This window comes from Tribolium madens, unplaced genomic scaffold (genome assembly GCF_015345945.1).
Source record: "Tribolium madens isolate multiple individuals breed KSU strain unplaced genomic scaffold, Tmad_KSU_1.1 Scaffold_2;HRSCAF=44;Tcas5.2_LGX, whole genome shotgun sequence".
Classification (NCBI taxonomy): Eukaryota; Metazoa; Arthropoda; class Insecta; order Coleoptera; family Tenebrionidae; genus Tribolium; species Tribolium madens.
In genome coordinates this window covers 2,656,254-2,670,060 of record NW_025400995.1, presented here as the reverse complement: position 1 = coordinate 2,670,060, position 13,807 = coordinate 2,656,254, and the positions used below count along the sequence as shown (strand labels likewise).

The 13,807-nt window shown below is 31.8% G+C and overlaps 1 protein-coding gene across 10 annotated transcripts in view; it reads left to right on the top strand.

The window, feature by feature from the left end:
* Positions 1 to 13,807, top strand: part of LOC123006256 (agrin-like) — a 104,756-nt gene that overhangs the window by 39,851 nt on the left and 51,098 nt on the right. The gene's annotated exons all lie outside the window — the stretch shown is intronic.

Below are 13,807 nucleotides of genomic sequence, written 5' to 3'. Positions count from 1 at the left end.
TTGATGTGTTTGTTTGTTTCATGATTCCACTGCCCTTCTTTATTTTATAAAACATTTAGCCACACAAGCACATTAATCGAATGTATACACAATATGGAATTTCACTGATTTTACAACTTTTTCCCGACTTGATGTAAAGAAGAATTTTATATTTTCTGTAAAATTATTACGACGGAAAGTATTTTTGTATAAAAAAATATATGTTCTGTTTGATGTACCTACTTTCTTCTTTTATTACCATAGTTGATATTTTGAGTTTTTCTCTTATTACGTCTCGTATAAAAACAAAATAATTCTTTCTTTGTTCGTTGTTTATTGTTACTTGGAGACTATTGTGCCAGCAATCCGAGTTTTATACAACTATAAAACTTTAAAACGACACATATTCCATTAGTTTCGTATGGAGAGAATTTGGTGTTTTTCAACTAGTTGTATCAAAGTTCACAAAAACGAAATCATTCAGAAAATTTAAACTTTAAGTCTTGTCAGGTGGTATTTCCCATGATAAGTGAATTGTTTAATCAAAATTAAATCCATCGCAAGTTAAACTCTAAATTTGGAGGATGATGAAACTAGAAAAATAATAAAATTATGAGTGGGACTTTTGAAAAGTTTTATTCCTGAGTTTAATAAAAAAAGACTTATCTTTGTGACGTCGCAAATCTGGAAGAGTTTTGCTTTTGCTTTTTAGAGTTGACGACTTTACGTCCTGTTCTATAAGTCACCCTCCTAAACAACCGAAACTTATGCAAAAGAAAGCTCTTTTCTTCAATATTATCGATGATAGATAAATTACAAACTTAAAGAGGCGAATATGAGAAACGGAAGTTAAATTTTTGCGTCGCTTTTGAGCTCTATCTGCTTTAACAAAATTAATAGCCAAATATAAAATTATTAAATGCTTTTAATGGCTCCAAGAAAAAATCTCGCTTAATTTGAGAGATTCTTGAAACAATCAAACTATAGCAATTTAATAATTGAAATCCCGCTTCTGGCATTTTAGACGTAGACGCGAACAATGCGTAAATAATAATAACTCTGCGATGTCTGCAACAAGAAAGAACGTTAAATTTAAAATGACACGTGACTAAGGTTAGAACGAATTTCATTTCGACTTCCTCTTTTTTAAAACATCTCATTTATTTTTTTTGCGAAATAGATGTTAATTTTTGGATAAGTGAGTCTTTGATGAAAGGAATTGAAAATAGCTGTGAGCGTTTTGTTGGCGTTTCTTTAAATTTTGTGTTCAAAGTCAAAAGATCTATTTGCACACTTTGGAGTAGTATCAAACTTTCTCGGTATCGAGCATCGTAATGCTAAATATAAACAAAAACAAACAACGTCTTTTTGGCTTAGGTTTAAATTTTTTGTTGTTGAACAAAGAAAGTTTAAGATAAGACTCTTGTTATGTTTATGTTTATGTTATGTTTATGTGATAAGTTGGGATCTGCGTGCTTGTGTGTAATTAAAAACTTAAATCTTTGTTTCTCATCATGGCGAGCTTTTCTCCCGGATTCATCCGGGTTTACTAATATATGATATGTTGATTTTCCGCGTAGAGTATACTGCGGTAGAGCATGGGTTAAGACGAAGTGGCTTTCACATACATTTGAAGTATACTCAAGATAATAAGGAGCGTATGTAAATTACAATTTACAAAGTAAAACGCATAGAACGCGAGGGATTTGACGACGTAAGAGGACTAGTAAGAAGGGAGATCAATTATATGGATGAGCGCGAGGAACAGCGTGTTTATTTGATGTGCAATTTCTGAATATCCTCGACGCGATAAAAATTTCAGCCTTTTGCTGAGGCTTCAAATATTCCATGATATAACATACTACAAACGAGGATGCCGCAATGATAATGAAGTGTCTGTGTACAACGGAACTGGCTTTTCTCTTCACTCTAGAGACCACTATGCCACTTTCTGCATTCTTTTTAACTCGTAATTTCACGCTTTTTCAAGTGAGATGCTTCCAGGAATGGGTCACAATACGACCGAAATAAATATATACAACAATTATTTCCTCCACCTACCCAAAAAGCACTCAAATTAATACAAGAAAATGTTTATAACTTTCTCTGTCAAATCTACATTGCGGGTCATCCAATTTAACTCCTGCTTTCTTTGTACTCGATTTTCTGTTGTCTTTTGTATCAAATACTTAACATTCCTTCAACTTCAAACAATATTTCTTTTGTTAGAAGCACAAGTGGATAAAATCAAATTATTTTCTGTTTGGAGGGAAATTTTCTCAAATTAAAAGAAATGAATCTCTTTTTCTAATATTTTGTTTAGTTTTGTAGGTAGAGAATCCGAATAAATGTAACAAAACGAGCGACATTTTTTAGTATTATTTCAGGTTTAATCCTCGTATATGCAAAGCTATTCTTGCATTACGTTTGCATCTACAAAAGTATTATTTTTTTTAAGTAAACTCTTATTTATTTTGTCGAGTTAAGCAAACCGATCAGAAATCGTTAACAATAACAAGGTGCGAAGAGAACGTGTAAAAAGCAATTTTTCAATTGTTTTTCTTAGAGGAAAGCTTTTGATCTTTACATTACTTCCCGAAAATTCTAACGACTTATAAAAGGAACAAATTTGAAATTTACCACTTTGTTATTTTATTATCGATTTTTTCTTTTATCAACAATTCAACGTGCGTGTGTTTTTTTATTCCGCAGTTAATACTAAATGCATAATATGATATAGAAAGTTGCATGCTAAAACTTGACTTAAGTTGTAATTAGTCTGTTTCATTTCGAGCTAGCGGATTGTAAATTTTTACTGTTGATATAACGTTTTGTTTTATTATTAAAATGTGTGGATTGATGGAAATTTCTTTGGTAATGTGGACTTTCAAATAGTTTCAGTTGAGAGATTGAATGGAAGTTAGGTAGATTAAGTTTGGGAAGTTTTTCCGTAAAATTAAGTTTAACAGTATTGAATTGGGTATTTTTGGTTTGCATAATTTAACTTGACCTATTTCTGGAGAAGTTTTATTATGATTTTTTTTTGAAGCGGGCAAATGGAGACAATTTGTAGATTTCGCGATTGTCAGAAGTTAGGGCAAAGATAAAGTTTGAGTTGAATGGAATTATTTAATGTGTTGTAGACTTAAACTATCAGATTTTCAATAAATTTGCAGCGAGTGGGAGAAAATTAGAATGATTCAATGTAATAGGTAAGACGTCGTAAAAAGTTTACGGCTTAAGTTTATGCGGATGGTTTACGGTGTCTTCATTACAATATAAACCGACGTTTGGAAATATGAAGTATGAACATCCGTGAAGGAAGTTGTTAGTCATGTTTTATCTGTTTAAGATTTGATGATAGAAATATTTGACTCGATTTGTGCGCATTCGCTTGTTGATTAAGTAATATCGATTTGTTTTAAAAATACGACACGTTTAGACTTAAACCATACGTGCCAGCGACTTCAGCGTTTATGAGCACTGCGCGTTTAACTAATTACACCGCCGCACGGAAAACAAAAAGCCCTACACAATGTACTCCGTAATGTTTATTTTACCAGGACTCCGCGGTACGGTGCTGCCGCTTTGCGGTCATACAATAACCTTAATCCATTATTACGAAAAACTAATGTGAAGTGAACAAAAACCTATCTCACTGAACTTCCCAGAAAAATACGGCTTGTGCTGAAGATGCTCTAAATTATTGCAATGACCATGAGGTGTCAAGCGTCTCCCATTGTTTGATCTCTTGCAGCAGATAAGGCGTTTATGCCTTAATAAATAGATGGCGACCTACTTTTCCCACACTTTATTTCTTTCGTTACATTTGCAAAAACTTAGAAGCTTCCACACACTCTATATCAAATCTTATTTAAAACACAAACAATCCTCTACTGTTTCAAGTTCCCAAACTTTCAAATTAGGAATTAGATTGTGTTGATGAATGTCATCCCAACTGTACAAATTTTTGAATAATGACGATTATCAACTTTCCCCATCCGACAATCTTGTTCGCTAACGTTTCTTCTTAATTAAAGGCGAATTTTTTGTTGAGATAAGAAGTGTTTTAAACAAAGAAAACTAATTTGCTAAATATTTAATTGTTACCAAACACTGATCTGAAATCGTGATTAGTAGATTATCCCGGCGCATCCACCAAAATTGATTTACAAACAAAACCTGACTTTGTGAATTAAATCCAAAAATAGAGTTTTTAACTTGTAAGTTGCTTTTTTTAGACTTGCCACAAATGCAAAAATAGCGTGCCATTGATTATTTGATTTAAATTTAGGTAGATTGATGTAAAAATACCTGGTTGTGTGAGTTTGCTTATTAAAAAATTAAGCAAATACACTTTGTTTAATTAAATACGTAAAAGCAAACTGATTTTATTGTAGAGTGACTGAGCAACCATTTATGTAAATAGTTGCATTTTTGGTGGATGCGCCGGGTGATAAATATCTGTCTTGGTCAGATTAAAAAGTTTTAGTTAAAGCAGTAGTAAGGTGATAAGTCGATGTGTTTACATAAAACAATAAGACGACTAATCAATTATTGTTGGCAAAACGTCGATAAGAAAACTAGCGGAAAAGGTGTTTGCGTGCTTTTTTTGTCGGGAGATATCATCAATGTTAATGGATTTTTGGTGAAAAAAATTTGAAGGGAGGAATCTGGTGGTACCTCCAGGTAAACTTTACAAACAATAAAAATCTATTTTGATAAATAAATGGAAAGATTAATTGAAGTCGATAAGGAGTATTCAAGAAAATATTGTGATATAATTTTAGACGTAGTACAAAGTTAACTGAGATGTTTCTCTAGGGAAAGCTTTCTAAACTGATGTATATTCTGTACACAATAATATTTTGATAAATTGTAAGCAAACAGATCACATTGGTTGACAATGAAATGTGAGTTTAGCTTGAAGCTGCGTCTCTTCACAGTCATGAGTTATTACTCAATTAAATTAGAAAATAACATATGTATTCCGGGGGATGAAGCAATAATTTATTATTATTCAATTTGTGTTAAGTGTGATTTTCTTATCAAAAGATCAAGATTAAGACCACCATGACTACTTTAAGTTGCACATTTGTTTGTCCCCAGATATTACTTAATCTATCCACACTAAATTTTTGCTTTTAAGTCTACCGTTAGGTTTCCCTCATTTATTCTTTAATTTAGCTGAAAACCGGTTATTTGCATAAAAATGGAGTAAAATTCGTATTTTGCTCAAATTATTTGATAACTTATCAGTGAACATAAACCGTAAAGTATAACATGTTCTCACTTCACTCGTATCAGACGGACGTTTCAAACCATTATACATAGACTGTAACTTAACAGTCGTATACATAATGAAAGTTAATAACTACTAACATTAGTAGTCCATTTGACTGTGACAAACTGCGCATAATATATAAAGGTCGTATCACCGTCTACTTCACGTTTAATCTAATTTTAATTATTCTTCTCCAACTAGCTGTTTTTGTTGATTTAAGCGCTTTTCAGCTTTATTGCTTTGACTTTTCTTACAAAACATAACAAACTTTGCTGTACGACTTCTTATATTTAAACAAGCCAAGCAACGGCATGCAACTTTCAACCGATTGCGCTATACAATATTTATTTACTTAATCTATTATCTTTTAGAAATAAATACAAACATGCTTCATTTATGTAGCAACCTGGTTAACGAGGAATGCGTCTCTAATAAATTGTATTGTTTTGCCAAGCAGAAAAACATGGGGGAAAAAGTCTAATTCGAAATATCTCGGCTTGTAGAGTAGCAGTGTTTAAGATAAGCACAAGCTATACTAATACTAATATAGGGTTCGTGAGAGGGGCAAATAGAGGGCGCTCTTCGCGAGACACCGCGTACCTAGCTTACAAAGCATAGACCTTATCGCGTTAGGTCACAGAAAGGTTGGACCGCAACCACTTTGTTATTAACCTTTCGTAATATGGAACTCAGCAGTGCTTCCTAATCACGTCTGTTAACCTTTAGTAGAACGCTTCTAAGCTCAAAAGAACGTGCTTTTTGCGATGTGTCTGAAGAAACAATTGGCGTTACCGTTACATGTGTTAGACGAAACAATTAATAAAATATATTCACGTTGAGTTTGCGTTTTCTAACAAGCGTTTCCCAATTTAAAGTTGCGAAGCCGTTTTGTTGCATCAATAACCAGGTCTCTTTTGTTAAACGACATTAATTATTTCGAGTCAAATGCTGAGTTGACGGTAACCTGAATTTAACTAGAAGAAAACACAACAAAAAGACAAAAGTAAGGGAAATGTCTGTGTTGTGATTATCTGACGTAGAGATTAGCATTGGAAGCGAAAACCTTTGTGAAAGAAAATCATTATCGGTCTAATTGTTGTAAGGAAAGCTTCCAAGAGGATCAAAGGTATTGATTCCTACACAACACTTTTATAGCAGACTAATTACAAAGGATATCAATTAAAGCGAACAACACAAATTTCCTCTATTTCTGGTTGTATTTCTTTCTTATCTTTGAAACGAAGTGACGGTTTGTCCGAATGAATAATAACTCTTTAACTCAATTTTAAACCACAATTTCCATTTCCGGTCAAACTGGAAGTTTTTTTGTTTCTAATGGCTTTTTCAAAGTCATTATAATTTACATGTTTTAGAGTTTCATTTTTTTAGAACGTGCTTTGGGATTCAATGATATATCGAGTACTTTATGTGTGAGCATCCAAAACTCCGGAATTGCCTGTTACGAAGTGATGTAGCAGAAGGAACAGAACAGTCATAAGAACAGAAATGATAACCAAAATTGCGAATGTTATTCACACTAAAGTCAAGTTAAATCCGAGAGGAGCGAAAGCAGATTTCATAATTGTGATTTTTTTTAATTGAGGGGGAGATTAAATGTTATTATTTTTTTAATGTGAGCTTTTATTTTTTTATCGGATTTGTTTAAAACCAATACATTTGGAATTTTATCGCATAAGGGAGTATTTAATAAATCATAGAAGGTTTTACCGTTGGTGAATATTTAAAATGCTTATTTTCGACAGAATTATTAATCATCGAATACAAAAAACAAAACTATTTTTTATTAATAGTATTAGTCTGGTATTTTGTGTGCGTGATACGTATATTTGCCACCAAAACTTCTATTTATTGTAATTAATATCAAGAGACTACGTCAAGTGTGGTTATAGATTTCCTATGTTAATTTTATTGTGGTAAATTACCGGTCATTTCTAACTAATGGTATCCCAAAAATGTCAACCAACCAAATAAAATAATCATAATTTGTAAACACACGATATGGAATTAAATTGAATTATCAAATTACAACTTAATTAGAAAATTATTCATACAAATTTGGACAGAAAGTTTGAAATATAATTATTTTAGTAGTAACTCGTAGAAACTCGTTTACGTTGGCATTATCTTTTGAATGTACTGTACAGAAAATTCAAGAAAATAGTAATAAAAAGTGGTAGTGTGTACGTGGGTGGATTTTCAAGTAGATAGCAATAACTGTCGTGAAACAGTATTGGGTATTATTTTTATGAATCTAAAATTGTAGACATTGGTTGTGAGTTGGGTTTGTCGTAGGGTTTTAAGTTTCTTTATTTGGATAATTCACACAATGTTATTGTGCACTTAACCTTTTTTTCTGGATTTTTTCACTTATCCAAAATTTATAAAATAAAAAATGAAAGCCCAATTTGAATACAAAGAAGAGTGAATACGCAAACCTGATATTTTGTAAGGACGCGAATAAATTTGGTCCCATTAGAACACTTCTCAAATATCACATTGACTTTAGATGTTTGAAAGAAAATAGCGTTCAGCTTAAAATCATATTAAAAAGAAGGCAAGTAAATTGTTTTTCGGTTTAGTTTGAAATTAACATAATGTGTAGTTGAGTCAAAAATTCGGCGAAATAAAGTCGTGTATTGTGATGTAAACAGTGAACAAATTAAATCAATTTGAATAATTCCGCAGAAAATGAAAATTGTTAGAGAGGAACCACAAAACTCCCCTAACAATTAAACAATAGACACATCACGAAACGCCGCACAATTAAATAGCGGTAGGAACGCAAAATTTTCTCTCTTAGACGGTGATTATAATAATGTCGCCGAATTGAAACTTTTGCATACAATGATCTCAAATTTCTGCGGTTCTGTTATTTTTAAGTACGATTTTTTCTGTAATATCAAGTTTCATAAGACGTTGTAGAGTGTGTTTGGTACGACGTCTCTAACTTTTAATTGAAATTTTACCTGACATCTTTCGAGCTTTATATATAAATCTTGTGCAACAGCAATTTGATTTAAATCTAGCTCGGACAGCATCTGTCAATAATTTTCACGTGAAAATTGCTAAATAACTTAAAATATTTTAAAATTGTGTTCTTTTCATAATCGTCACTCATAATTTACAATGCATAGAATTACAAATTTTTGTTTGCAGCTTGATGGTTGCCGTTTGCTAAAAAATACCCGATTATGGTTCCATTTTACACCTGAAAATTTACGAGATTTGCTGAAAATTTCATTGCGTTATAATATAAACAAGCAGCAGAAGTGAAAGTGATGCATTTTTAGCTCGCTGTATTAATAATTCAAGTGGCAGTCAACTTATGTGGGAAAAATTTTGCTTTTCTGCCAAGCAAAGTAAAAAGACAAATTAGCGTTTCTTTTAAGAATTAGTTTTAACGCAAAAACCTTTTAATCATTTTTAACGAAGTTGTACAAATTTTGAGCCTCAATTATGTGATAAAAATAAATTTGATATGTTGTAAAAAGATTTGCATAACTCTCGGTATTACTTCTCTCAAAACACGTAAAACTACGTAGCTTTGTTTGCTGGGGATGGTGGCCCTAAAACGATTCGCTCTCATGCTATTATATTACTTAGACTCGGATATTTTACACAAATTACGTTTAGACTATTCTTTTGACGAAGACGTTTGTTTCGGGAAAAAATGAGACGCTTTGTTCAAATTTGCATCCATTATTCAAAAGAGTTTAATAAAAGCGGACAGATTCGTTTTATTTAAAAATAGTATAAATATTTCAAAGCTTATATCAAAGTAAAAATTAATCACTATATAGGGGCTACAAACTTTGTTGAGGTAATAAGTTTTAAGATTCAAAGCCAGTAAAAACAATAATTAATTTTCTCGTTAGACTGTCACCTTCAAAAAGATCAATACTACAGATCATATTTAAACCATCATCTCCTTTAGTTCTTTGGGCCTGTATTCGCCCTTAACTTATTGGAGCGCTAGAAGCAACTTGATAAGTTGCGTTGGAACTTAAACGAAGTGTAGAATTGAAGTGTTGTTTTGAGAATCAGGAAAGTTATCAATGCTTCAACGTATAGAAACATAACATGATTTTGCTTGTCGCGGAATTAGGTACAACCTCAATAAAACATTCGAGACAATCTTAGCCACGAAAATCAAATTTTCTTCAAAATAATATTTTAATACCAAATACGTGTGCATTTCTTCGTGCTATTCGTGTTAGTCTGACATTATTAAAATAATAATGTACGATTTAAACTTTCCACAGTTATTTTTTAACCCAATTTACTTCGAACATCTTTCTTTACAAATCCAGTTCACTTATACCACGCATATCTCAACTTTTTTACGTTAACATTAATACGTAAAACTAATTGAGAGAAACAGATATTAAATAACCCGATTTTGATTCTAATTCATTTAATAAAATTACAATTCTATTTTTGCTCAAATCGATCACGTTGTGACAAGTCAATGAAATTCTATTTCCTCCTTTGTGTTTGACTAACTTTCCAATTTTCAAGGTATTGAAAAATTTTGTCAGAATTTGATTTCGCCAGAAAAAGGTAAATAACTCTTGGCGGTTGCTTTAAGTGAAATTTGAGTTAAAATTTGTAACTAAACGACTGTAAAGGAAGAAGGATATATAATATGATAGTGTGAAGACATTTATTGAGTTGAGAAGCGTCAAGCTATATAATACGTTATGTTAGAAAATGTGAATAGACGATTTGATTATGAATTCATATTGTTGAAGAGCAGACTTTTATTTGGATCGATAATAATAGTAGAGACGCTTTATGTTTGTGTCTAATGGCAAAATCGAGTTTTGTCAAACTGAAACTGTTTATTTCAAAAGTAATAGCAATTGATATTATTGGCTCAAAATATATAGTTTTTCAATGAAATACATAAATATTTTCATTAAATTGTGACGATTGATTTTTACTTTTTTTGTTTTATTTTTGTTGAGATTTATAGGGAAGTTGAATCACACTTAGGTTTGGTTCTACAGTCTGTGCCGTCTAAACTTCACATTAGAAGTATTAGGAGTTCCAACAGTGATATTTATCTAAAATTTTGACTATAGCCATAATCGTTTAGATTCTGCTCAATAAAAATATTTTCAGCACTTTCGGTTGCACCGGAAATGGGCATCAACTTTTTAATTTCAAATAGAAACTTATGTTTTTATTGCGTTTTTGGATTACTCAAGTAATTTTGAGAGAGTTTTTATCAGACTTTTCTTTACCTAAATTTAACCGTTTTTGAAATATTTAGACTTTTTTGAAATTTTTAAATTTGCATCTTCCTCTCTAAAAATCGATAATTCTACCATTTTTAATTATTTTGAAATCGTATTTGGGCATTTAAAAAAGAGAGATTTGATTTTTTTGTGTATTTATAATTGGAAAAATAATTAACAAACCTCCAAAATTTAAGGTTGCGTTTGGGAAATTTCAAATACCCTTAACTGATTTTTTTTCAAATGGAAGGCCTCAATTGTTTCTTCATTAAATGAAAGGGAATGTAATTCTGCATCGATCTGTGTCAACATTTTCTATATCTAAATCTAATGATTTCCAAATTATTTTAACTTTTTTTTAAATGAAAGAAATTCATTACTATCCTGATAGTTTTTAAATAATAATAATAATAATACATTTATTCATGTGTTACAACAATTATTGTTTACTTTCATCAACGATAAAGTAGTGTCGAAGATAAAAATAGTTTGCCATGGAAATATTTCAAACGCCAATTTTTTTCACGATTGTGTTATTTTTTTTTAAATACAAATTAAATTTATTTAATCTAAATTTGCATAATCTTGATATTTTTTTCTTATTTTTATGACAACCTGTGCTAAAGTAGCTATGGTTAATGAATTTGTCAGAAGTTACTACATCTTGAAAACTGTCAAACATAGGTATTAGGAATGTTAATACAGATCGAAGCAGAAACTAAATTCTCCTTCATTTAGTGAAAAAAAAATTGTGTGTTTTATTTAGAAAAATTAAGTTGAGGGTATTTGAAGTTTTTTAAACATAACCTTACATTTTGGCGGTTTGTTAATTATTTTTCCAATTATGAATACACCAAAAGAAAGATCTAACCTTTCTCTCTCGTATACTCAAATACGGTTTTAACAAAATAAAAAATGGTAGAGTTATTGATTTTTGAATAGGAAGATTCAAATCCAAATTTTCTTGAAAAGGTTTCAATATTTCGAAAACGGTTAAACTTAAGAAATAGGAAAAGCTAATAAAAATTCTTTCAAAATCACTTTAGTAATTCAAAAATGCAATAAAACATAACTTTTTATTTAAAATAACGAAGTTGATATCCACTTCTGGTGTCAGAAAGTGCCGACCTCTTGATAATATTTTCATTGAGCTTTGGCTCAATTAAATTTAGGTTCTCCTAACGCCTAACCGATTATGTCTATAAACATAATTTTAGTTAAATATCATGGTTAGAACTCCGAATTCTTCTAATGTGGGATTTAGCCGGAACACCCTGTGTAAATGAGTGAATCTGTATGAGGCAAGAAGAGAGTCGCGTGTTGTGGCTTGGGGTAGGGCGTATTGATTGTGAAAAAATTAAATTGGGGAAGTGCGGAAGAAGAAAAGTAGGTGTTCCGGTTAGTTTCGTGTCTGCGCTATCAGTAGGTCGCAGGCGTTTCATCCATATGCTCCAATATATTTAAAAGGTTATTCTTGGTTGTTTAAAAGCAAACAAAAGAACATACGTGATCGGCAATTCTTGAAGTTGGAAACATTTGGGTGCAAGGTAAGGCAAGGACAGGCGAAAAATACGGAGATAAATGGTCCGTGACGGAGAGCAAGATTGATGGAAGCCACGGTATAGTGGCTGGGACGCTGGGCGCCAGCTCGGAAGATACATGTGTCGATGCGGAAATACACAGACCGAGCAAGAATCCGATACTTATGGCACCATTGTGGTCAGGAATGCTGTTATGTTGCTCATTCGCGTAAATTTCGCTCCTTTGAATAGCGATGAAATCGGGGATCGCACTGCTGCACTCTTGTAATGAAGAGCAATAAGCGTTGATCAATGAAGCGCAGTCCCTGCGCTACAACGAAAACGAATAATCTATTGCACCACAGAGACGACTTAATGAGCTCCACACTTGATGAACCTCGCTATTTATCTACCCTCGACTATTTATTTTACACATAACAAGATTCTTTCAACGACATACACTTGTATGCAATCTTTTAGGACGTTGGGTCGAAACAAAACTAAAAGAGCATTACTCGACCGATCTCGACACAGAGACAACAATAAAACCAACAGGACAAATTCTAATCAATACAAATATAATTTCACCTAAATACTTTATCTCGTTGATGTAAAACCACAAATGATACATTTTCTTGTAAACACTCTACAATATTAAATTCGCGTTGCTCTGTTTTTAAAATGTGATGTAAAATACGACAAGATTTTTTGAAATATTTTACTTTTGTGATAAATGAAAAATTGTGAAACATGTATCAATACGCCTGACAGAAGGTTATTTTTCCAAGGATGCTTTGAAGAAAATTGAACGTAAATGAAAAAAGTTTGAGTAATTGCAGTTTTTAAAAAACAAACATCGAAATTTATCTTGAGGAATAAATCAATGTCGGAATTTAAAAATTATTGGTCGTCCAATTTTGTTGGAGTGTTAATTTTGGAAAAATTGCCGAAGGGTTTGTTGGTCATTAATTTTGTCGTATAATATGACAGCTGCAACTGCATCAGCATAGTCTTTGTGGCAGTGCTCCATGGATAATATCCTCGCATCCTCTCATCACAACTTTGTAGTTTTTGTGTTTGTTACATGTTGCGATAAATTCCTAAAGCTGCACTATGCTCGAGAGATATATTGATGAATACTTTTCATTTGAAGGTTTAAGGTAGAATTTTATTTTATCGGCCACTAAAGCTTTATAATACGGCAATTTTCTATTGTGATGTATTATCTCCGCAAAATACAATCTACGAGATAGTGATACAATTTAATCAAACAGCTGGGATTTTCAAATTGTTTTAATTGCTAGCTGAAAAATTATTACAAACAATAAATATTTAACTTGTAGTGATATTACAGCAGTGACATTTTAATTAATTTCTTTCCTTATCTCAAGTTCTTAGTCGAAAACTCGACAGACCCTTGTGATATATTTCGTTTATTCGTGTTAAGCAAAACAGCATGACAGTCAACATGACAGCATGTTAACGAGTTTCGGGACACCGATATCAGGTGGCGCACTAGATTCTTACATGAATCTGCACGTACTTCATACGACTTCTCCCCATACATATGAATCCTATTCTAAGCAGCATTCGTTTTTAATTAAGTTACAAACCGGGACAAATCACTTCACAGAAATTTCAAATCTGGCCACCAAACCAAACAATTACATTCTCGATCACTAATCATAGTAATTAAAAGAGAAACAATGAAACCAATCAACTTGTGTTTACAAGAATCGAACCAAAAAACAAAAACCCAAAAA